This window comes from Neltuma alba, unplaced genomic scaffold (assembly GCF_004799145.2).
Source record: "Neltuma alba isolate B1F8T4 unplaced genomic scaffold, ASM479914v2 tig00012617_pilon, whole genome shotgun sequence".
In the NCBI taxonomy this organism is placed as follows: Eukaryota; Viridiplantae; Streptophyta; class Magnoliopsida; order Fabales; family Fabaceae; genus Neltuma; species Neltuma alba.
This window is the reverse complement of record NW_021637059.1, coordinates 134,032-161,815: the sequence shown is the minus strand read 5'-3', so window position 1 is coordinate 161,815 and position 27,784 is coordinate 134,032. Positions and strand designations below refer to the sequence as shown.

At 32.2% G+C, this 27,784-nt stretch overlaps 1 pseudogene; it reads right to left on the bottom strand.

The window, feature by feature from the left end:
- Window positions 1-1,793: 1,793 nt before the first annotated feature.
- LOC114729246 (beta-amyrin synthase-like) lies at window positions 1,794-27,784 on the bottom strand (annotated as a pseudogene).

Below are 27,784 nucleotides of genomic sequence, written 5' to 3'. Positions count from 1 at the left end.
CTCGGTAATTTATATACAAGTTGAAACCAACAACAGAACTCACCGAAAGCAACCAAATTTTGAATTTTTCTCCTATGCCACTCAGTGCGTCATAAAAAATACTTGAATATTTTAAAAAAATCTATGCAATAATATTCCCAACTCATAAAATTTTAATATACAACGATAAAATCATTTTTGTTAAAATTACGTAAAATATTTATTAAAAAATTGAAATATTTATATCAAAGAATGCGTAAAAGACAGTTAAATTTTTAACTGTAAATACCTTTAAAATATTGAAAATCCAAATCAGTGTTCTAAATTATAATTTTTATTAAATTTATGATTATTTTATTATTTGATTATGTATAATGACTTTTTGTATGAATTTCATAAAAATATCTATATTGAGTATGATAAAATATGAATGTTGGCGGGTTTAATTTTAATTATTTGGGTTTAACTTATATTTTAACAAAATTTTTGTCATTTTTTATATTTAAATTATTTAATTATATATTTTTAATAATTATTTATTGATAGAGGTAAACTTTTACGAGTTTATGATCTGACTTCAAGTTTAGTACATATTTTACTTAAACTCATGAGTTTGACAACCTTGGCAGTAGTTCTCCAAACAATTGAAGAATAATAAATACTGTATGCATTTGTACCAATAGTTATAGAACTTTAATTTATTTCAATTATTAGTTTTACTAGACGCTTACTAATATAATTGATATGAAGCTTGCAACTTCTAACTAAGTATTTAATAGAATTGATTATTGATCTTTTTTATACAAAGAATTGATTACTGAATACGATGGTCTAGATATTAAAATCAAGTAACCTATGTAGATGATTAAAAAATATAGGGTTAGCTTACAAATCTATTTACAACATAAGTATTTTATCATAAGAATCTAAGAATCTGACACTATAAACTTCTTTTCGATGCAAAATTTATACATGACATTAATAAAAAAAAATAGTACGAAATGTTGACTATTTAGCAAACATATAAGTTAAAAAAATGATGTGAAAATAAAATTTTTTAAAATGGTACAAAAATGTCACAGTCATTGGAAATGTCATGCTTCCTTTTGCTCCATTTTTTGGTTGACATGTTTGTTAAACAGTCTACATTAGGAGGTGTTTGGAAAAAAAACTAAACTATGGTTTAGAGAACAACTTCTGGGAAAGTTATTTTTGAGAATAGATTTTGAAAGAATAGATTTTGTAAAAAAGTGATTCTGATAAACTGAGAGTGTTTAGATAGTTGTTATCACAAACACTTTTTATATGTACAAATTACTAAAAAAGACATAAGGTAATATGATAATTACAAAAAAGATAGATTTTATAATATATTTTTATTTGAAATAATAAATTTGTTAATAATATATTTTTAGCCAATATAATAAATAATATATAAAAAATGTAATTAATAAATAATTAATGTGTATATGTATTTATAAAACATAAGATTAAATATGTTTTTAGAAAAATGATTATTTTTTTCCAATATAAAAATATTATTTTGCCTTAAGGATTTTAAACATGAAATCCCAAAACATTTTTAATTTTCACAACTAGTTTTTTTTTTTAACAACACACTATCTTTGATCTTTAATATAAGAGCTATTTTGATATTCAATTTGGTCCTAAATAGAAAACCCTAATCCATTTTATTTTTCATATTTATGTACTTTTTTCAAAGTAATCCTTTTAGTAGTTACACATGTTAAATATTTCATTAAATGGTGCTTCTCTCACATATTTACTTTATATCTTTCTCTGCATTTATTAAGTCAATAGGAGTAAATTTTGGGGGGGTCATTAATTAGCTTATAAGTGACTTATATTTAGAAAGAAATTTTCTTCCTGACCCATGAATAGGAGCAAAGTGGCATATGATGTATATATGTATGCATGTATGATTCTTACTTCCAACCAATCTTGAGCTTTGACTGGCTCCCGTGCAGCTAAACCACCTTTTTTACTCTGCAAATGTGTGAATTTGAGTTATATATGCTACTAATCAAATCAAAACACAAAGCAAACAGTACCCTAAAGAAATGGCTTTCTGTCAAAGGAAAAAACCATGAAAAGATAACCTCTAGAGAGAAAATCCCCTAAGAAATTCAATGAAAGGTTCTGTATAATTTGAATTAATGAGATATTTCTACGAAAAAATCATTGTTTTATTATTATAATGAATCATAATTGCAATGTAAGATTACTTACTTGAAGTGACAACAAGACATTGACAGAATCATAAAGCCTTTCAGATTCCATCTTTTTACCCACAATCTCTAGTAGTAACATTGATAAAAGAAGACAACATTAAAAAAGAAAACCAAAAGATATATATATATTAAATGGGAACATAATTTAATAAGGTGAATTTGATAAAGTAAAAAGGTTAATCACTTTCAAGCCTTCTGCCGTGCAATCTGAAACTTGCCATCTATGGTCTTGATCTGAGAAGGTCCATGACCTTTTGTAAATGTGACGATACATACTTTTAAAATCACCTAAAGGATTCTCCTTAACCTGATAAGATCATCAGTTTTAGTTAGTACTACAAGAGGACTTATGCATTAATATACACAAATATAACAGCTCTCAACTAGTTACTAAAATGTTGACCTAAGATTTCTTGATGAAGTCATGTCCTTTTGCAAGAGTAGAAGCAATTTCGTCAATTTGGTTTGTGGCAAGTAAAGCTTGCACAGCAAAACCGGCATCCCATTGTTGGCTTCCAAAACTCTGCAAATAGTTAATGGCATATATTGACTAAACCCAAAATATTTCTCGGAAAAATCCTCAAAAAAAATCTTTAAAATTTTAAAATCTCAAATTAGGAATTATTATGAAAATGTGTTGTTATTTGCTTTTCGGATGTAGTAAATAATATTGATTTAGAATTTTGAAATTCAAAACGTATTTTTTGGTATTTTTCCATATTCCTTTTTACTAAATAAATTATTCTTATTAAAATAATAAACTTGAAGATATTTATGAACAGAGTAATTGTTTACCTGCATGGTAATTCCATCTTCCAAAACCCATATGTAATCAGGAACCCTAGCCAGATGCTTCTTTAAAGCATCTCCATTTGGATCTTCAACCCAGCGAGCTAGCATACACAAAACCTATCGCAAATGATGCAAAAGGGAAATTAAATACTGATTAATTAGAAGCATGTTCACACCGAAATCAATAATCATATCAAAGTGCTTGGCATTAATTGAGTCATTCTAATTAATATTACCTTTTTGACGCAGCCGGTGGTTATGTATCGACTAGTTTCATCTTCATAGTGAATATGCTTCATTGTTACTTGAAGAGCTTTCTCTCTTACCAACTTATTGAAGGGCCAACGAGTGAGAAGTGGCTCAGCGAATGCATATAAACTATCCCATATCAAATCTTGTATCAAGGGGTGTGGATAGTGAAGATCTTCCTGCAATGATTTATATATTCGACATTAATTATCTATGATATATAATTGTTCCTTAATTAATTAGGAGAAATCAAGAAGTTTATTGTGTTTGTGTCAATATATATATATATGTATATATATAGCGAGGAATTATCAAAGACTAAAGTAAAATTAAACTCACCTTTGCACAAAGGCGACGAGCTTCATTCCAATGAATTTGATGGTAAGGTTGAAGGAAGAGTTCTCGTCTGAGCTGAAGAATAAGAGGTGTGATGGGACCCACAAATCTTTTCCCATACAAATACGACATAGGCATGTAAACATTTTAGCTGCGTTAATTACAATATCATGGAAGATATTATTATTAGATAATGCAATATGTCACACCTCCTTTGTTATCTTATTATATATCTATTGGAACCATTTAAAGTCATTATACAAGGCTGAAGGGTGGAAGAATTTCAACTTTAAAATTTTCATTTTGGATTTCTGTATACTATTCACAGCAATTTGGGTTAACTTTGAAAATTTATAACTAATTGTAGAAAAATCAAAACTGAGCGGTTCTAAGTTCTATAGAAAGTTCTTGACATTCTCTTTCAAAAAAAAAATACTCATTCGTATCCAAATCTCATACATCAATCCTAGATTTCGTTCAAAATGATACTATTTATTTGGTCATTTTTTAATTTTTCAGGATTTATGTCCAACTTTAGAAGGGCATAACATTCTATACAAAAATCCAAATTTAATGAATTACTACTTGTTTAAAAGATAAAAATAAGATCTATAAGCATGCCAAGTTTCATATCCAGATTCGTCCAATTGCTTAAAATCACATTGGTCAAACTTTACTCCCGAAAAGTCAACTTTTATCCCTTTTTCATACCATTCTAGCCTTTTCTTTTCCTTTTCCTTTCATCTATCTTTTCTAGTCATATGACAAATACTTAATCATGATTCCTTAACCAATTATTCACATGTAAGGCGCCCTTATCACTGATACAACAATTTGATATAATTTCATACATACATATAACAATGTATATAATTACATAGTATTATTTCAAAAATAATAAACTTTCTCCTCTTCCAAGTAAATCCCTTTTCTTTCTCCTTGCTCTTATTGACACCACCTGGGATTCCTATTATTGTTTATATATTGAGGGGAGTGAGATTTTATTGAAATCTCAGTAACAATGAATTACAATCGTCATGTAAATCAAGCAAGTATAATGTGACATGTTATAAACCTTCAAACATCCTCAAGTCACATAAAATCATATTTTTTATCATACCAAAAGAGGAACATCAACAATTTCACATTGACATATTTTTATGCATTTGACCAAAGTACAAACAAATGTCATAAAGTCAACCATTATCACCACATAAATTCTTCAATTCAAGCAATCAACATAATCACATTGAACAAGCAAGATAAATAATCAAATTATAATTCAATACTACCTTTTTATACTTGATAGTTTAGGTCTCCTCAAGAGATAATGATTGTCCTTGATTTCTCCCCACAAAGCCTATTAATTCAAGCATAAATATAAGCTATATTAATAACCAAACAACTTAAACATAGTCCTTTATCTTTAACTTAACATGTTCCCCTTTTTCTTTGATTTTTAATAAAATAATTCCTCCATTAGAATCAATGATCTCTTGGCTCAATCCTACACAATTTTTCTTGAGGAATCCAAATACCCAATCAGTTTTTCAAAAATCAAACTCCTTCCCCATGAAATTATAGTGACCGAATAGGGGGTTCAAGCTTCCAAAAATCACATTTTTTATTTCAATAATTTTAAACACTTCCCAATAGCATATCCCTATACAAAGACATATTTTAAACCCATTGGAATCATTAAATCAATGAAAAACAAACTCCTCCACCAAGAACATCCCTTGACCGAAATGAACATATATAGCCTTAGGTTGGTTTTCTTCCAAAAACCATTTCATACACCACTTAAACAAGTTTGTTCCATATCATATTTAAGGTTTCTATCCTTCCCTAATAGCCAAGCATGTCAACCAAATCTGTGCAGCATTTTCTCTTAACTTTTCAAGCCACAAACCCTAACTAACTAACTTGAAATTTAGGGATGAGAAGGCTTAAGCATACCTTGATGTTTTTTTGATATAAACTGAATGATTCCTTGCTCAAAACCCTCTCAAATTCAGTGTCCCTTGGTCTGGAATGAAAATGGCAACACCTCCCCTTCTTTTTCTAATTTTCCAACATTTTTTTGTATTTTAGGGAGGGGTATTTATAGACAAATGGACCTGCCATTCCTCTCTTAATTTGGACATCAAAAATGGCAGAAAATAAGGTGATTTGGCAGCCATCAAATGCATCATAACTTCAAATTTAATGATGTGTCCAAACTCTAGAGTTTTCCAACAATTATCCCTTAATTTTCATTTTATTTTAATTAAAAATAGAGCTGTCCAGAAGCTGCACGAAATTGGGCTTGAATTGGGCCTAATATAGGCCCCACAAATGGTTTAGGATGGCCCAAAAAGATGGCCCACAATTCAAATCAAAATCTCAAACCAATTTAAAACTTTACTGGTTATTATTCACTAGTAACTTTTCATAATTTTTTCAGACCTCTAAAAAACCATTTATCTCCATGGTAATTTACCTTTTAATATGAAAATATGATCTAAAAATTTTCAGAATTTTTTGTCATCTCTAGGTATTTAATTTGAATTTTCTCCCATTAAGCCTTTATCAGTGTTACTGCAGGAAAATAAATTCCCTAAAATTAATTCCTGAGTCTCCAAGGCCTAAAAATAATTTTATAAATTCAAATAAATATCTAGATAATTTTTTTATATTTTTTCATAATTATTAAGGCCTCTAACTAATTAAAATAATTATTTTCCTTTGATTTCCCACTAATTTCCTAAAAAACCTCCGTTTACGGAAAATTTGATAATAATTTATTTCCACAATAATTCCATCTTTCGAGCCTCAACCGTATTTTTAAAACTCTAATTTTCATTTTTTCCATTTTTCAAGAATTTTCTAGAATTTTTCTCAAAATTTCCTGTTTTGCCCTTCTTGGACCGATAAATTTAAAAATGCCGGTCCGGACCCTTTTTGGGTTTCACACCATGTTTAGTTTTCTTAGCTAATCTTCTTTTCCTATTGGTCCTTAACCAAATTTTTTATCCCTTCTATCAATGCTAAATTTGGCAGGATGTGACACAATAGAATCAGTATTGAAGTTTTTTCAACATTAACACCCTAATTGTCACTTACACTAAAATAACTTAACTTACATCACGTCGACTTATATAGTTACGGTTAGCTTTTTACTCGCACAATATGTATATTTATATATAAGATCTCATCATATATCTTTGGACTGACTCACAAAAACCGCTAATGATTAGAAAGCCAAAAAAACCATATATAGCATGAGAAATTACAATATAAGTTAAAATGATGAAGGGAAAATATCAACAGAAAATTAAGGGACTAAATAATACTATCCTTGGTCCTTAATATAAGAGTTGGCTAACTAATTTGGGAAGATTAAGAAAATTAATTTAGTTATTTGTAACAACTATATGTTGACTTCCTTAAATTGCCCTTATTTAATTATGTATATTGAAACTACACTTGGATAAAAATACTTTATAATTAGCAGGAATGTTTTTGAAAATACATTATAAATTTGAGAGACAAAGTGATTGGGTTCATATATTTAGAACCGGAGATAGTAGATATGACATGAAATTAAAACATGATTAAACCTACAAATCTAAAATTAATAAAGTCATAAAACGTCACTTTCTTCTTTTTCTATTTATGTTTAAGTGCCAAATCGCGTGGCTTTTGATACCTAGTCGATTATGCCAAACTAACTAAAATTGCTTTGGATTGACTCCCAAAAACCTCGATGAATGGTTAGAAAGCAACAAAAAATATATATAGAGCATGAAATTACATAATTAACAAAATTAATTACAATAAAATTAAAATAATGAAGAGAAAATATCAACAGAAAATTAAGAGAGTAAATAGATATGACATGAAATTAAAACTTCAAATAATAAACTGATATTAGAAATGTATGTTCACCATTGAATTACGTATCTGGATGCATAGGAAGGAATGATGGAAGGAGCCAGAACTCTGGCGGCATTGGATTTGTTCCGCGCCACTCAAACAATCCAAGTATCTACAACAACGTATATATATGTATATATATGAGACATGCATACATACATACCTACATACATACATACGTATATACATCCATGCATAAAACCTATCATGTAGGTAAATAAAATAGAACGTACTGAGAGCCAAGTCTTTCCCCAAGAGGGTATGCAGGTGGCACCACCATGATCAAGAACCCATTTTCGAGCTCTGAAACAAGCATTGTCTTGGCCTCCATTGGGTCCTTCTCTAAGCACTCGCATGCATATATAACTCAGCACAGTACAGAACGTGGTACTGTGTCTCTCTATGTGTGGGCCCCACCCTCCATCTTCATTCTTTTAACACACACACATACATGAAAATTTAAAACTGTAAAATATGAGCAATACAATAAAGCAGGTTTTGATGCTTAAATATGTATATATGTCATATATACCTGGTGACAGTATGGGTATCGAAGGATTTCTTTACGATATTCTTCTGGGAACACAGCATCAAGGTGCCCAGCACTATACATGTAAAATACCTGTGCCATTTATGCCCATTTGAATTCGTTTAATAGTTATTTAATATGAAAATGAAGTAGGATTAATTGGAACTTGTGACATAAATTTGATAATTCTTTATTCTTATTACAATACATACATATATATATTTATATATATCACACCCACACACATTCTCTAAAATTTCTAGAATCCAAATTATTAATATTTAATAGAATTGTGATCAGCGTGGATATTGTATTGATTCTTTATTACAGTAGTATGATTATCTAAGAAGAGAGGAAGATAAAGATTTGTTATTGGTGGGCCCCACCTAGCATGTGGACCCCAATCCTATGCTTTTTTTTCTTTTAAATTTTTATAGCACTGTACTTCTACTCTCCTTTGGTTATGTACATTAATTCACTACAAAAAAAATTAACTTTCAATGGTGACAAAAGCCACTATTGAAAGCCTCAAAGTGTTTCAATGGTGACAAAAGCCGCTGCTGAAAGCCTCAAAGTCTTTCAACAGTGATGAAAAAGTCGCCGCTATAGCGACTATGGCTGAAAGTATTGGCAGCTACATTTTTGAGTCGCCGCTAAAAGTGGACATTTAGCGGCGACAAACAGTTGCCGCTGAAAGTGAGGCCAACTTCTTTTCGAAGAAAATGTAGCCGCTAAAGATAGTGTATCAGTTGCCACTAAAAGAATGATCTGCGGTGACAAATTTGTAGTCACTAAAAACTGTATAGGCGGCAACTACTTGCCATCGCAAAAAGTATAATCTATGGCATTGTCGCCACTAAATGAATTATCTACGGCAACATCATTGTCGCCGTTAAAGGCGGCGACATGATTCTTGTTTTCCGCGATGACAATTGTTGCTGCTGAGGATCGAAATTTTTTTTGGTTAAAAAAATTGTTAAATGAAATGAAAACCTATATTCCTAATAAATATAATAATAAAGCACTGAAAAATTAAAGTAATAAGCAATTATAATATATTAGGTCATAATATTCATAACATTCTTTAAAACTACCAAAGCATTTCAGTCTCTTTAGAAAAAAAATAAAAGAAATTGTTCTCTATAAGATACATTTTATAAATGAACTCCGAAAACTATGATGAAGGACTAGTACACGGGACACTAGAAGTAGGAGTAGATGTAGAGATGGATGTAAGAGCATTTGTTTGCAATTTCTGCATGAAAGCATTAAGCTGAGCTTGCATTCTCTACTCCATTCTTTGCTCAAGTTGTGTACGTTCTTCTTCCATCTTTACATGTTCTAATGCAGGACTTGCTTCTGTCTTTTCCCACTCTGTTGCAAGATTTGCTTCCATTTTTTCTCACTCCTCTTGAATTCTTCTATCAAACTCTTCTTGCAATTGAGCACGCACATTGTCAATTGAATTTTGACTGGATTGAGTGTTAGCTCTCTTCTTAGGAGGCTCGGCTCTGTAGCCTTTTCCTCTTACATATCCTGACCTCTCACCAAGAAAAGCAGTTAATATTTCATCAAAGGTCATTCGAGCATCACTCTATAATTCTTGTTGTTGAATGACTTCTTTCATGCGAGCCTACAATTAAAGCATAAAGCTAACAGAACAAAAATGAATTCATTAAGTGAACCTAGAAACATAAAAACATAATGCATACGTCAATCTGTTCAGATTGTGGATCTACCCACACTAACTGTCCATCTACTGTCTTTCTAGTATGCGTTAACTCCCACATCAGGTTAGGGGGTGCAGGCTGTCCAGTTGTGGGGTGTCTTTAAAAAGGATAATATACAAAGACAAGAAATAGCACGGCCAAAGATAACAAATGAGTAAAACATAAGTTAAATGAATGGGAAATTAAACTTACTACATAGTAGTTAATTTTTGCAAATGAACGAGGACCATAAGTATGCTTCGTAACCTATTTTCCTCGATTTTGTGTGTTTCTTACACTCTTATTCTATAAAAAATTTGGGTAAGTAATGCAGATTTAATAAATGCAATAATAATATGATCGAATTGAAAGGTTAGTAAGATACCTTAAAAATGTCAGACTAAAAGTATGTCAATAACCACTCCCAATCTTTAGAACTAACATTTTGAGGTGGATTAGCTAACCTTTCTTCATCAGTGTCATATTTCTTATAGTGGTTATGCAAGCTGGTCTTCCAATTTCTGAAAGCATTTTGGAAAGTAGTTGTTACAACTTTTAGAAACATTTCTTCATCAGCTGCAACAGCAGGTTCAAATTTTTCCTGAAACAAACATAAGCACAAGTACTTGTTATAAAAACATAATTATAATTATTGAAATAAATAGTACCTTCACTTTTAAGGTCATCTCAGTACCATACTCTTTCTACACATCCTTCCACTCAACACAACATCCAAAACATACTGTGGTTCTAACAATCAAACCACAATAGTTAGATAGATTTCTTGCTTCTGATCCTATTGTTCTTGTCATGTCATTTGTAATTTTAACTGGAATCTTTGCTCCAAGTTTGGTTCTCAAGTCTATTTTAATTGACCTATAAACTCCTCTACCTTTCCTAATTGTAGAAGAAGCACCTATGACCCATGTAAGATAACTTACTCCTTAATGAAATGCAATATATGTCTTTATGACAACAAGGGCAGGCAAACTTGCCTTTGGTTGACCATCCTAAAAGGTTTCTATATACAAGAAGGTTATTTATTGTCCACAACATTGGTGCATGCATGGTAAAATTTGATTGAGAGTGTACATCATATTTTTGCACCCCTACTTCCCACAATTGTTTTACCTCCTCAATCATTGGTTGCAAATAAACATCTATTTCATTGCTCAGACACTTTGGACCAAGAATAAGAAGTGTCATCATGAAGTACGGGCTTTTCATGCAAAGCCATGGTGGAAAATTATATGGTACCAAAACAACAAACCAAATGCTATGATTGTCACTCATATTCCCAAAAGGTTGAAATCCATCACTTGCCAAACCTAATCAAACACCTCTTACATCAACAAAAAAGCTAGGATATTGTTGGTCAAAGTGTTTCCAAGCAAGAGAATCAGCCGGATGTCTTAATACACTATCATTTGTGTGGTTTTCCTTGTGCCATCTCACTTCTTTAGCTGTGTTTTAAATATAAGATTCCAATCCATATTGTCTCATATTTATCTATTTTTCAAAAGCAGTCCTTATACTAGTGGCACATATTAAAGATTCTATCCAATGGTATTTAGCTAATACATATTTAATAAGGGTATTATAGGAAATTCAACTCATATTTGTTACAAATAACTTTTTTTCTTGATATGCTTATCTAATTGGGTTAGATTTGATTATTGTTGGGTTAATTCAGGATAATTACCTCAGAGGCGTTTTTCGCATTTACACAAACTCAAACTCAAGGTTTTATACTTTAATGACTAAAGCCCTTTCACTAAGACTGACTCTGTTGGTCTCATTGATTATAAATTTTGCCTGACTTAAGATCAAAGTTAGTAATAATCAATTTTGTCTTACTTGTTCATTATTTTAAATATGCTCTATTGAGATCATGATACTCAACTTCAAAACCAAATTATTCATTATGTTTTTTTTTGAACAATTTAAACCCATCCCCTTAAAGAACATTTTATAATAATGAAGTTATAAAATTTTCAATTGCATAACATTTTAGAGGAAAAGAAATTACACAATACTTCATTTTATAACCTTCAAAAATCATATTATATTTATAATTATTTAATATTTCTAATGAATTTTTAATATAAAACATTTATTTAATTATCATCTTAAATTAAAGTTTTCTAAAAGAAAACACTAAAATAAAAAAAATAGAAAAATGACTTTTCAGTGGTGACAGTTTTTGTCACCGCTAAAACCATTGTTGTGGCGACAAAATGTCGCCGCTAAATATAACTTTCGGTAGTGACAATGAGTGTCGCTACTAAAAGTTGAACTTTCAGTGGTGACTATTTATAATCGTTGCTAAAAGATCTTTTTGCAGCGACAAAATGTCGCTGTTGAATATAACTTTCTACGGCGACCTTTTGTGTCGCTGCTAAAAGTAGAACATTCAGCAGCAACACTAATTGTCGCCACCAAGAGTTAGTGTCGCTACTAAAAGTTGAAACCTTTTAGCGGCAACCTTCATAGTCGCCGCTGGATGTAGAACTTTCAACAGTAACTCCTATTATCGCCGCTAAAAGTCACCACCAAAAATCTTTTTTTTTTTGTAGTGATTGGATTATGTAAATTAAAAAATTAGTTAAAACGGGTTAAATGCATTGTATGTGTAAAAAACTATATTTTTACAAAAGCAATCTTATGCAATCTTATTATTTGTGAAGAGTGAACATAAGCAAGAGGTAAAAAGTTAATACAATAGGATAAGAGGTTATTAAGAAGAACAAAAATTTTATGGAAAAAAAACTTTTAGACATCATTTATGTATATTTTATAAAGGATTAATACAACCTTTGATCTTTTAAGTTTGCCTTCATTTTGATTTTGGTTCCTCAAGTTTTAAATCATATGTTTTAGTCCTTCAAATTTCTTTTTATTTAAAACATTAATTCCTATAATCCAATAAAAACTTGAACCATTTTGCCCCTTGAGGGACCAAAACCTATGGTTTAAAACTTAAAAAATAAAAACCAAAATGAAAGTAAACCTAGCAACCAAATATTATATTAACCTTTTTTATGAATAAGACTTCTAACTCCAAAGACCTCTTGTTATAATATTGAAGTTGAGGAAGTATATTTGAGATAGGTGGGTCTCCCTTAGCATTTGGGGTCCACCAACTAATAATATCTATTTGTTTTATTTCTTATAGCACACTAAATATGCATACACATATATATGATTGGTATATATACCAGAGGTTGCATGAAATACAGAGGTCTAGTAGTTTGAGCATGCCAGTGACCATCTTTTGATTGCAATGCGCTTAGATAATGAGTTGCCTTTCTCAAAGTGTTACCAACTTTTTCATCACTTATTTCCTCTCCTTTCTCTATCTTCATCCTTGGTATCGTTTGCTTGAAATTCTTTTCCCTCAATAACTGCATAAAGTCAATCACCATTAATATTTAACATTAGTTAATATATATAAAGTAACAAAGTACTATTCATGTACTTAATATACACTTTAAAAAAAACATTAATATTTAACATTAGTTAATATATATATAAAGTAACAAAGTACTATTCATGTACTTAATATACACTTAAAAAAAAACCACTTTCAGCGACGACTTTTATTGTCGCCACCAAAAGTGAGACTTTTTAGCGGCAACATGAAAGTCATTGCCAAATGTAGGAATTTCTGTAGTGATTGCATGTGGTTGCCACTAAAAGGTACAATATTCGGTGGCAACAAATAATGTCATCACTGAAAGTATGAGTTTCGACAGTGAGATTTTGTCACTGCAAAAAACACCTTCAGTGATGATACAAGATAGTCGCCACTGAAAGTATGTTAAATGTCGCTGCTGAAAATGTTTTTCAAATTTCTTTCGTTATTTTTATTAAAGGTTATTATATTCATATCGTAATTGTTTTTATTAATATAATTAACTCTAAATAAATAAAGCTTTTTTATGTGTTATTGTGTTAGGGGGAGAGTTAGAGAGAGATAATGTACTGAGTGAGAGAGAAAGAAAGAGGTAGAATGGGTGGGGTGTGTATGAGATAGAGATGTGTTATAATTATATATGTAAGATAGAATTAAGGATGTGTGTGAGGAATGGGGTGCAAGCATAGATGAGAGAGAGATGTACGTTTGAGAGATAAGAAAAGATGGGAAGGTAGTGAGAGATCGAGTGTGTGAGAGAAAGATGTAATATGTAATTAAAATATAATTGAAAGTGAGATGGTGTGTGAGAGGGAAATGTATTATAATTAGTCAACTAGTTTTTATATTAAGGATCAGAAGTAATAAAATACCACTATATCTCAAATATATCTCATTTAACCATAGATTATGTATTTATATATTAATTTTTGCCCATGATTTAAAATTTAGATTTTTATTTTATTTTATATATATTTTTTCTGAATTTTGTTTTATATATTATATGGCGGTAATTAAGTTGATTTGAAATTTGATTATATAATTTATCATTTTAATGATAAGTTTGATTTTTTACAATAATAGTTTTGTTTATTATTTACTTTTGACATATGCTGATAAATTAAATTAATTAAAATTCTAATTTTTCCATTAAAGTAAACGTTTAATTTTATATTTAGATGTGTGTGAAAGATCATATCCCTACACAACATTTGCATGTTCCGTCCATTTAAAAAGGTAAATTGTATTTTCCCTTCACAAATTTCAATTCCCTCTCTTTAGGGCCTTTTCTCCGGTTGTTTTCAGTGATATGAGTCACTACAAAAAAATTGACTTTCAGCGGCGACAAAAGTCGCCGCTGAAAGTACAAAAGTCGCCACCGAAAGTTTTTTGCGGCGACAAGTCGCCGCTGAAAAGTCGTTGCCGTAGCAGCCGTGGCTGAAAACTTTCAGTGGCGACTAAAAAGGTCGCCGTTAAAAGATACTTTCAGCGGCGACTTTTAGAAGTTTCAGCAGCAACAAATGTCGCCGCCGAAAACACTTTCGGCGGCGACAAAAAAGTCGCCGCAGAAAACACTTTCGACGGCGACACTCTTGTCGCCGCTGAAAGACTTTTTGGTAGCGACATTTGTCGCCGCCGAAAGTGTTTTCTGCGGCGACTTTTTTGTCGCCGCTGAAAGTAATGCCTAAGAAGAATTGGCTTTACCAATGCCACGTCATCACCGCCGGTGCCACGTCATCGTCTCCGGCCGCCACGTCAGCACCGTCGACCTCCACGTCATCGCCATCGGCGGCCACGTCATCACCGCCGACCGCCACATCATCACTAGCCACCTCCACGTCATTGCCACGTCATTGCCACGTCACTCCTCCTCGCCACGTCATCGTCTAAATATTTTCACCTTAAACGTGTCTTCTTCCAGGTTCGAACTCGTGACCGCCTCCCTTCGTGTCCAACCTTCTTGCCGCTGAGCCAGATTGAATTTGTTTATTAATATTGTAAAATAAAATATATATTATTATATTATACTTTCAGCGGCGACAAAAAAAGTCGCCGCTGAAGGTCCACTTTCGGCGGCGACAAAAAAAGTCGCCGCTGAAGGTCCATTTTCGGCAATTTGTTTATTAATATTGTAAAATAAAATATATATTATTATATTATACTTTCAGCGGCGACAAAAAAAGTCGCCGCTGAAGGTCCACTTTTGGCGGCGACAAGAAAAGTCGCCGCTGAAGGTCCATTTTCGGCAATTTGTTTACTAATATTGTAAAATAAAATATATATTATTATATTATACTTTCAGCGGCGACAAAAAAAGTCGCCGCTGAAGGTCCATTTTCGGCAATTTGTTTACTAATATTGTAAAATAAAATATATATTATTATATTATACTTTCAGCGGCGACAAAAAAGTCGCCGCTGAAAGTCCACTTTTGGCGGCGACAAAAAAAGTCGCCGCTGAAGGTCCATTTTCGGCAATTTGTTTACTAATATTGTAAAATAAAATATATATTATTATATTATACTTTCAGCGGCGACAAAAAAAGTCGCCGCTGAAGGTCCACTTTTGGCGGCGACAAGAAAAGTCGCCGCTGAAGGTCCATTTTCGGCAATTTGTTTATTAATATTGTAAAATAAAATATATATTATTATATTATACTTTCAGCGGCGACAAAAAAAGTCGCCGCTGAAGGTCCATTTTCGGCAATTTGTTTACTAATATTGTAAATAAAATATATTATTATATTATACTTTCAGCGGCGACAAAAAAAGTCGCCGCTGAAAGTCCACTTTGGCGGCGACAAAAAAAGTCGCCGCTCAAAGTCCACTTTTGGCGGCGACAAAAAAGTCGCCGCTGAAAGTCCATTTTCGGCAATTTGTTTATTAATATTGTAAAATAAAATATATATTATTATATTATACTTTCAGCGGCGACAAAAAAAGTCGCCGCTGAAGGTCCACTTTCAGCGGCGACACTTTTGTCGCCGCTGAAAGTCTTGGTTTCAGCGGCGACTTTTTGGTGTCGCCGCCGAAAGTGGACTTTCAGCGGCGACTTTTTTTGTCGCCGCCGAAAGTCGTCGCCTAAAGTCTATTTTTTTGTAGTGAGTATAGGACCCGGGGTGAAAAACCCTATGCTAGGGCTTTTCCTCTTCATCGACGGTGCGGCACAACGGCTACCTCCGGTGAGGGTGAATGATTTATTCACCAAGATAGGCTCGGCCGAGGAGCTTTTATAAATTTTCCTTCTCTCTTTTGTGGGAGGTCTCCGATGCGAGGAGCAACGCAATGGAGGCGCCTTTTTCCTGGTGTGAACTAGGTTCGGGTTTGCGTCTTGTATGGGTGGGTATGTTGGTTTGTACGCACGTGGTTTAGAGGATGGAAGGGGCGTTTGGGAAGCAGGGACGAGATTTGGGAAGGAACCGGTGAGGTTTGGGCTTCAAGGAAAATATGAAGAGAGGGGGGGCGCTATTTTCTTTGAGGTTGATGAAGATCTACAATGGGTGCCCCCTGGATTTATGAGGATGACTAAGGCTTTGAAGGTGGGGCCTGTCACATCCCAAAAATTTTCACCTGACTATAAAGGATTAAAACTTAGGATGAGGGTCAATATAGGAACTAGACAGGGAGATAAAGCAACTTTTGATGTGAAATCCTGATAAGGTCCGGGCTGGTATTTTTGTAACAATCGGTCTAAGAAGGGAAAAAAAGAAAAATTTGAGAAAAATTATAAAAAAAATTCCAAAAAAGGGGAAAAAGTATAAATTGGAAGTTTTGAAAACTCGGTTGAGACCCGAAAGGTGAAATTTTGGTGAAAGCAAATTATTATGGAATTTCCCGTAAACAGAGGTTTTTCAGGAAATTGAAGGAAAATAATTATTTTAAGTGGTTGGAGGCCTCAACAAATTTGGAAGATGGATAATTTATCTAAATATTTATTTAAATTTACAAAATTGGTTTTAAGCCTTGAAAACTCAGGAATTAATTTTAGGGAATTTATTTTCCCTCGGATTTACTGATAGAAGTCTAATCGGAGAAAATTCAAAATAAATACTTAGAGGTGGCAAAAAATTCTGAAAATTTTCAGATCATACTCTCATATTAAAAGGTAAATTATCATAGAGAGAAATGAATTTTTGGAGGTCTGAAAAAAATTATGGAAGGATACTAGTGAATAGTAACTAATAAAGTTTCAAATTAGTTTGAGATAGTGACTTGGTTTGTGGGCCAGCTTTTTGGACCAGCCCAAACCATTTGTGGGACCCACATTGAGCCCAATAAGGGCCCAATTTCATGCAGCTTCCAGGTCCCACTATTTTCATTAAATAAAATATGAAATCAAGGGATAATTTTGTGGAAAAATCTAGAGAAAAGCCACTTGTTCAAATCTGATCATTTTCAGCACTTGATGACTGCCACATACACCCCTTGAGGTGTTTGTTTTTTGCCAAATCAGGGGGGAGAGGGGCTGATGGATTTTTTCTATAAATACCCCCTTAGAAAATACAAATAAATGTTGAAAAAATTGAAAAAATAAGGGGAGACTCTGTCACTGTAGCTCCAGCCCTGTTTCTTCAAAATTCTTGAGTGTTTTGGGCAAGGAATCATCCAACTTATACCAAAAAAACATTAAGTTATGTCTAAGCATCATTATCCTTAAGTTTTACATTGATTGGATTAGGATTTTGGCTTGAAAAATTATGGAAAAATACTATAAGTTTCGGTCCAGCCATGTGATGCTTAGGGAAGGATAGAAACCTTAATAATCAAGTGAAATAAGGAAGATTAAGTGGTGTGTGGATTGATTTTTGGATGAAATCAAGGTTAGGGTTTAAGGGGAGGAAATTCAGTCAGCACTATTCATGCAGGAGCTGATTTTTTTGGCTTAATTTGATAATTCCAATGGCCTTAAAACATGTTTTTGTATAGGGATATATGATTGGGAAGTATTTAAAATCGTTAGAATCAAAAATAGAATTTTTGGAAATAAATACCCCCATTCGGCCAGTCACTGTTTATGGGGGAGGAGTTTGAATTTCAAAAATCTGATTGCACCATTGGATTCCTCATGAAAAATTGTATAGGATGGAGTCATGAGGTTATTGATTTTAAAGGAGGAATCACTTGGTTAAAAATCAAAGAAAAAGGGGGGAATTATTGAATTAAAGTTTAAGAATTGTGTTTAAGTTGGTTAGTGATTAATGTGACCTATGTTTATGCTTGGTTTAATATGCATTGTGAGGAGGAACCAAGAGGAAGCTTTGTTCTTGAAGTAACTAATTGGACAAGTATTAAAAAGGTAGCTTTGAATTATAATTTGATTGTTAATCTTGCTTTTTTTAATGTGATTTGTTATTTGCTTGGATGGAGGAACTTGTGTTGTGGCATGGATTGGTTGAATGACCTTGGTTTATGCTTTGGCCAAATGCATTAAATTATGCCATTGTGGAAGTGTTGATGCTTCTCTTTTAGTATGACATTAAGCATGATTTTATGTGGCTTGATTGTGTCTGGGGATGTGATAACATGTCACATGATAACTTGCTTGATTTGCATGATAATTGTAATTCAAATGCTATTGAGATTTCCATGAAATCTCATTCCCCTATATTAAATTATGTCTCATTTGGGAAGTGGCTCAACCATGAACATTGGATAATGTTATGATGTACATTATATTGTCATGACATGCCCTAGTATTGAAATATTGAATGGTACAATGGCACAAGGTTAAGGACAAGGAAAAAGGGAAACAAGAATTAAAAGAAATAGAATTAGGGGATAGAAATTTCCTAAAGGAGGCCAAACTTGTGGCACATAAAATAATGAGCATTTATTGGAATCTGGGCATGAAATTTTACAGACTCAGAGATCTTATTTTTAGCTTTAAATCAAGTGGTAAACCATCAAATTTAAAGTTTTGTGCTAAGAGTTATGCCCTTCCAAAATTGGGCAAAAATACTGAAAATTGAAAAATTAACCAAATGAATAGCATATTTTGTCAAATTTTCTGGTGCTTTTCTAGATAGAATTGAGTCCAGTGAATATTTTTTCTCTATAGAAATCTTAGTAAGTTTCGTGTGAAAATTGAAACCACATCGTTTTGATTTTTTTAGAATCAGTTATGAATTTTCAAAGTTGGCCTAAATTTGGATGAACAGTGTACGAACAGAATTAAATGTGAAATTTTAAAACTGAAATTTTTCATCCGGAAACGCTGCAAAACACGTTATAATGGTTCCAATTGACGTATCATGGGTTATAAAGAAAGGTGTGACAAGACCTCCGCAATCTGTGCTAGAGATTCGGGAGAAACAGGGGAAGTGGCAAAGGATAGTTTCAGTAATGAGTACTCAAGAAACTTTGGATATTGTGTTGATGATAGAAGAACAAGGGAGACCGCAAGACATTGGCATTCAGAGTTACTGATCTCTTTGTGGTATGATCTCTACAACTCTCACTCTCTTATTGCCATGAATCTGAAATGGTCAGTTATGGATCTAGATTACTGGTTTGGTCAATTTTGTTCAATCTTCTTGATTCTATGGTTGATTTGAAGGGGATTCAATTTAGAGGGTTTAATGGCAGGAAACTTCAAAATGTGATTCTAGTTATGGATGCTCTCTTTTCCCCTAACTACATATGCATGAGCTTGTGGTCTTTTTTGAATTGCTTGAGGTACTGTCTGGGCTATAATGGGGTGTATCTGGTTAATCTTGGTAAAAAAAATTAAAGATGACTTGAGATGGGTTCCCCCTTGGAATAAGCAACTGATTGTGTGCTTGGTGAAAAGGATTCTTATGGTTGTGAGTATGTCTAACTATTTTCCATTGGCGCAAGTTGTTCTAATTATGTCAATCTCTTTGGCAATCTTGGCGAAGCTGTAAAGTGTTCAATGTTGCAGTGGATTCCCAGACATGTTTATCTAGCTGTGGAATGGTTGTTCTTCTTAGCTTTTAGAGGGATGTGCTCGAAAGACTGGGTGTCAAAACCCCCTTCTCTCTATACTGTTTTCCTTGTATTCATTATTAAATTGATCAGGAGTTTTTGTCTCTTTTTCTTTTGTTTTTTATCTGGTTTATTCCTGGCTTCATTTTTGCTTCCTTTGACATGTCTAGTTTGGTTAAGTAAGAAAGATGCTGATGTTTGGTGCCTGTTGAAGGAAGTGGTTTCAAGATTGCTAAAAAGGGTTCCTGGAGGTTCAAAGATGGGTGAATTTATTGTAGTTTAATTTGCTTCATTCTCTTACTATTTTGATTTAGCGCCTCAAGTTTCCTGAATGACATTCAAGTATAATAATCTAACAACTCAAACAGCTTACATAAACTTTAACCCATGCCCTCTATTTTATATTATGACGCTCATTCTATTTTGACTTAAAAGCACAATGGATGATGTTAGAGAAGCTAAAAACATGGGATTGAATAGAACCTGTAAAAAATTCCGCCTATGATCTTCAGCATATTATTAACGGTATAAAAAACGGTACTTCACGGAATTTTTTGTTTGTTTTAAAGGATGAGAACACTAAATTAAAAATCTATTGTCTTTGGACTATCAGACTTTGCCAAACTAGTTTTTCCTTTATAGAGAGGAAGGTGAAATGGATTGTACATAAATCTTACAAGAAGGGCATTGAAAACTATGATACTAATGAAAATTTGGTCTATTGGATTTTAATAAAATGTTGTATAGGTGAAGTTTAACTTCCCTTAATTGTCGCTTTGGGGTTACTCCAAAAATTAACCAAATTAATGCAATATAGTGCACAACTCGGGTCGTTTTACTTTGAGGAGCCGAAAACGAAATTAAACCCTAGTAAATAAATGCAAATAACCTAAACTATGAAAATGATTTTGATTTTGAGGAATTGCTAATTAAATGCCTTGAATTAAACTGAAATTAAAATATTTTTTTTGGTTATTTTTATATAAAAAATGATTGAAATAAATGGAGATTAAAGAAATGAAAATGAGACACACAAGTAACAATGATAATAATCAATCCTCTAATTCAACAACGCAGGCAATCATCACTCTAAAAGATGTGGGAGTTAAAAACAATGAATTAAGAATTATAATTAAGCTTTTAATCTAACAACCGAGCCACCTCGAGTTGCCACAAAATATTTTCCTAAAATCCCAACTTACTAACTGCAACCAGAATAGTAAAATGGGATTAAGGATGCTAAAAACCAATGCTTAATTAGAACTCTTAAATCCAAAATAACAGAATTAAAGCAAGCAAGAGACAATGTGATCCAAAATTCTAAGCCACCTTAGAAAATCACAATATATTAACTCCAAAATCATTACAAATATCATAACCATAACATTATAATTAAAATCAAAGTTATAAACAGCCCAATGTCAAATGCTAAACAATAATTCAGTCACAATAATCTCCAAATATAATCAGATTAAACAATATAATTATCCCAATAATCAGAAAAACTATCCTAAGACCTAGGAATTGTTAAACAATTATTGACTAGGAAATTAAAGCAACTAAAACTCCCCCTTGATCTAAGCTCCTGCCATTATTGATGAATTAGAGAATTGTGAAGCTAGCCACGGTTTGCCATAAAAAATGCTGCAATCAACGCTCTGTTACGGTTTGCCATGGAAGAAGACCGTGACGGAACTGATTTTGCTGTCTCACTCGTTCTGGTTCCCTCAGCAGCGGCGAGCTCTCTGGCACCTCTCCTCTGGTGCCGTCGAGAAGGAGAAGAAGATGATGGATGGTGCCGCCCTCTGTGTTGCTCTGTTTTTTTTTCTCCAGGTCCGTTGCTCGCCGCCCAGCGTCTTCTCCCTCAGCGCCGCTTGCATCTGTGTCTTTTCCGCCTCCCGCTCGCCCCTGTTACGAAGATGATGGTTAATTGAATATTAGGTTGGGGCAAAACGCAACGTTTTGCCCCCACCATTATTTTTTTTTTTTTTTAAATTTATTTATTTTTCTTTCCTTCCTTTTTTTTTTCTTTTTTTTTCTTTTTACATTTTTGAATCTTCCAAGAACCTGCAAGCAAAATTCAAGGATAAGGTAGCATTAATTGTCCTTAAAAATCAATTAGTCACAATTAAACCAAAATATGACAATTTTGCCCCTATAAAATAATAATTCAAAATAAAATAAAATAAATCAATTAAGGCAAAAAGAGACCAATTAAGTTGACAAAACTCATATAAAAGATACCAAAATATATAAAAATAATTGAGTTTGTCAATAGGTGGAGGTTAAGTTGATGCAATTATATATATTTTATTTTTATAATTTTGCTATTCATATAAAAAAAATACGATATTTTGTGTCTTATTTTTGTTCTATTTCTATCTATTCCTTTCTCTCAATGCTCATGAGTATTGCTTATCTCTGTACATGTGCACTTTAATTTTACAAAATAGTTAGCCATGAATAAGTTTGATTTATGCTTGTTATTCTATTTTCTGAGTACTGCTTACAAGGGGGTAAGCAGTTTTGGAAAGAAGTTAATCATGAATAAGGTTGATATTTATGCTTGTTATTTTATTTCTCTAAGATTGCTTTCAAGAGAAAAAGTAGTTAGTTTATTCTTGTCGATTGAAACATTCAGTATTAATTCATGTATATTTCGTATGGATTTTATATATTATAATGTTTGTGATTTTTATTTATTCATTAGTTAATTTATGGCTCAATTTGTTTCTCCACAATGACATTCAATTTGCTGTGAACTGAGCTCCAACCACTTGTGTACCCAAACAATGGTTCTAAATAGTTTAGCAATTTAGGAGATTTAACATTTGTTGGGATTATCTTTATTGATGTATTTATCTTTCGATTGTATAATTTTGTACTCTCTTTAATGAAATTAAATTATTTTTATGATTGTAAAAAATTATGTGAATATTGTATTTGATATATTATTAATATTAATGGTTAATTCTCTCACATGACATGTATAGTGATTTTAATTTAGTTATTCATTATTTTTTATATATTTAAAACAATGTATATTTTAAATTTAACAACTTAATTTATATATTTTAAAAATATTTTTTTTGGAAATGACAGCAAAATACCATGTGAATTTCAAAAAGACAAATAAGGCACCTGAATAAGCAAAATGACAAATAGGGCACTGGGTACCAATTTGGAATTTAGATTTTTAGCCCAATGACCGAATTGCCCTGATGAGTGAGGTAAAAAGAAGCTGAAAGTGAGAAGAAAGCAAACAGAGAAAGATGTTGATGAAACACGGGAAGAAGGAAAGAAGAATGTTGGAAATGCTATTATCTTACTCCTTTGCATCACTATTCTGTAGACATTGTTGATTTGATGGGTTTTGGTTGTGGGAAAGAGGATTTGTAGTAAGAGAGGGAGTGAACCTATAGGATTACGTGAGTGAGTAGAAGTTGATGGCGGGATTTAGATTATTCATTTTTGTAGCTGCTTCATCGTGAAATAGGAGCAGGATTATTGCATTTGAGGGTTTATATTTAGTATTTGGTGAATGATGAAGCAGAAATCAAAAAATAGTGGCAAGTAATTACGTAATGTAACTGCTGTCATATGCCTGTTAGTTTTTGGTAAATCTCATTACATGAATGGTAGATTTTATTATACATGTAGTTAATTATGAAAGTTAATAGTTCAATGTTTATTGTGATATACTTTAGATGCACGTTCACTTAATGATTTATTTATGCTTACAAGTTGCCCTTCTGGTGAAAACAGGTTTACAAAACCCATTGAAGAAGTGGTCACTTTCACTATAAAAGTTGTAAATCTCATTATGTGTTTTATAAAATTCAGCGTGAAATTTTATTGGTGGTGAAAAGTAAGTTACTCATCCCCCAAAAATATGTTGCAAAACCTATTAACAAAGCGGTCACTTTTACTACAAAAATTGTAAATCCCAGTATATGTTTTGTAAAATTCAGCATGAAATTTTATTGGTTTTTAGAAACAAGTTGCCCATTCCCTGAAAACAGGTTGCAAAAGCCATTTAAGAAGTGATCATTTTCACTATAAAAGTTGTAAATCTCACTGTGTGTTTTGAAAAATTCAGTGTGAAATTTTATTGATTTTTAGAAACAAGTTGCTCATCCCCTGAAAAGAAGTTGCAAAACCCATTTAAGAAGTGGTCATTTTCACTACAAAAGTTGTAAATATCACTACGTGTTTTGTCAAATTTAGCGTGAAATTTTATTAGTTTTTAGAAACAAGTTGCTCATCCCCTGAAAACAAGTTGCAAAACCCATTGAATATGTGGTCATTTTCACTACGGAAGTTGTAAATCCTACTATATGTTTTGTCAAATTTAGCGTGGAATTTTATTAGTTTTTACAAACACGTTGTTTATCTCCTAAAAACAGGTTACAAAACCCATTAACAAAGTAGTCACTTTCACTACGAAAGTTGTAAATCACAATATGTGTTTTGTAAAATTCAGGAAAAATGGTTTAATAATACTAGAAAACCAGGCAGCTTCACATTCTCTGAAAATGGTTTTATGCAAAGAACAGAAACAGAACCAAAAAGAGGAATGCTAGATAATAACATTTTAAGCTGTGGGGACCCATCGAAAATGCTCTATATATGAAGAATAATATTTAAGCTTCCTACTTGTTTATCACAATTGGTGTTACTTCAGTGACCTCTTCGATGGCAACAATCTCAGGGAGTATGAGTTATTTCAAACAGGGCAATGTATTAACTTTCATACTTAACTACATGTATAATAAAATCTACCATTCATGTAATGGGATTTACTAAAAACCAGCAGGCATATGACAGCAGTTACATTACGTAATTGCTTGCCACTATTTTCTGATTTCTGCTTCATCATTCACCAAATACTAAATATAAACCCTCAAATGCAATAATCCTGCTCCTATTTCACCATAAAGTAGCTACAAAAATGAATAATACAAATCCCGTCATCAACTTCTACTCACTCACATAATCCTACAGGTTCACTCCCTCTCTTACTACAAATCCTCTTTCCCACAACCAAAACCCACCAAATCAACAATATTTACAGAATAGTGATGTGGAGGAGTAAGATAATAGCATTTCCAACATTCTTCTTTCCTTCTTCCCGTGTTTCATCAACGTCTTTCTCTGTTTGCTTTCTTCTCACTTTCAGCTCCTTTTTACCTCACTCATCAGGGCAATTTGGTCATTAGGCCAAAAATCTAAATTCCAAATTGGTACCCAGTGTTCTATTTGTCATTTTGCTTATTTATGTGCCTTATTTGTCTTTTTAAAATTCACATGATATTTTGCTGTTATTTTTCTTTTTTTCTTTTTTTTTTTACTTTCAGTGGCGACTAGATTGTCGCCACTGAAGGTAAACTTTAGTGGCCACAATTTAGTCGCCACTGAAAGTAAATTTAACAATTTAATTTATAATTTATAAATTAAAAAAACTACTTTCAGCGGTGAATTAATTGTTGCCACTAAAGGTAACATTCAGCGGCGACATTGTCGTCGCTGAAGGTAGCCTTTATATATATTTGGTGGCGATTTAATTTTTAGTGGCAACAATTTTTAGTTTTAGCAGTGACTTGATGAGTATTAGCGACAACTACTGCGGCAGGAACTTAGTAACGATTTTTTGTCGTCGCTGAAAACTCTCACAGGCGACTTTTTGACTTTCAGCCGTGACAAAAGTTGCAGCTGAAAGTCAATTTTTTTATAGTGATAATATCTACTTAATTAAGTTGGATGGATTAAAAAACTAGTTAAATTAATAATTTGTAAAAAAAAATACATTTTATTACTCTAAAATTCCTTTTTAGATCATTTGCATTGAAACTATATTCATACAAACTCTCTTAACATATGCAATCAATTATGATAGTTTAGGAAAAAAATAATAATTATAGGAAACAAACTGACTTGAAATATTATATTTAGAAATATTTGAAAAGTCAGATGGGACTGACCAAGTTGACTCAAAAATTGGCCACCTGGCTTCTTAGCCTACAGCAAGCAAGCAACTAACTCAGGGAAGAAGTGAACCAGTGTAACTCAGGAAAACAGTAAAACTATACTCCTCAATTCAAACTCTCTTAACATATGCAATCAATAGAAATAATTTTAAAAAGCAATAATTACAGAAAATAATATTTGTCAAATTAAACTCAACCCTTAACTAATTTTTATTTTAGAGAGCGGAGGAGGTAATACAAGGCGGAAATACAACATTTGTCAATGAATCAGCTCGATTTGCCAAATATATAATTAATTTATGGAATTGGCTGTTTCATTAGCGTACGTAATCGAAAACGTTGTGATACTTATTTGGAGAGGAAATCAAAATCACAATATATACCTATACAAGTAAAGCAGAAGAATACACATCAAAAAAAGAGAGAGCAGTGAGAGAGATATTAGCCTAAGAGAAAACAGTACTTGTGCGACTCTTGGAACAAATGAAGGAAAGAGACCCTGAAATGCCATGCAAAGCTGGCTAGGTACGTACTTGAAAAGATTTATTGATAATTACGGGAACAAGATAGCGTACCCAGGGCTTGAGGTTTAAGCGCTTATAGCAAATAATTAATGCATGAAAGTGGCTGCTTTGATGGAGGAAATAATCGAAATCAAAATATACAAATACAAGTACATATGAAAATATGTACTATAATTAACAGTAGTAAAAAGTTGGAAACTTAATTTTTTAGATAGGTTTCATAGTTTTTCATTTGTTTCGTTGAAATATGCTAAAGATAACTTATAAATGAAATAAAACCAAAGTGGTATTTTAATAAGAGTATTCTTGTGGAAAGGAAGAATCTAATATAATTGACTTTTCGCAAAATTAGGAGCATAAAAACCTTTTACAAGACATTTTATATTAAAGACATTTTACAAGAAGAATCTAAGACATTTTATTTTAAGGAGAAGAGAGTCCAAGAAGCTAAGTGAAAAGGGGGGGGGGGAATAGAAACGTCAAAGATAAAATGCGTAAAAACTTGTGTCTGAAAAAACCATAAATGGCATACATACATACTACCTCTGGTCTTTATCAATGTGTGTGTGTGTATATATATATATATATATAAAAGATTAGATAACTAACTTAAAAAGATTAAGAAAAATTAGTTCAATTAGTTACTTTAAATAACTATATATTTATTTTCTTAAACTACTCTCTTAGTTGTATGCATCGAAACTACCCCTTCATGGGAACTCCTTATTATCAATAGATATATTATGGAGAAAAAAATTATAAATTTGAGTGACAAAATAAATTAAAATATTACATTTATGACCAAATCTAATCCTCTAACTAACTCTGATATTAGAAACAGCAGGTAATACATAATGATGAGTATGTATTCATCACATAGATGCTCGAGATAGAATATATGTGGAGGTAAAAAGTGAAGAAGAAATGGAAGAGAGAGACCTGAAAACGCCATAGAAGGTCTCCACAGGGCTTGAGGTTGAATCGATTATTGTAGAAGTTTTGACGAGCAGCTTCAACTTCAGCTCTTTCTTCTGGAGTTCCTTCATCAGCATGAAATTCCCATATTTGTCTTCCACTGAAGTTGTTTGTACTGAATATGTACGGATCCTTCCCTCCCTCTCCTATCTTCAGCCTCCACATTTTGATCTCT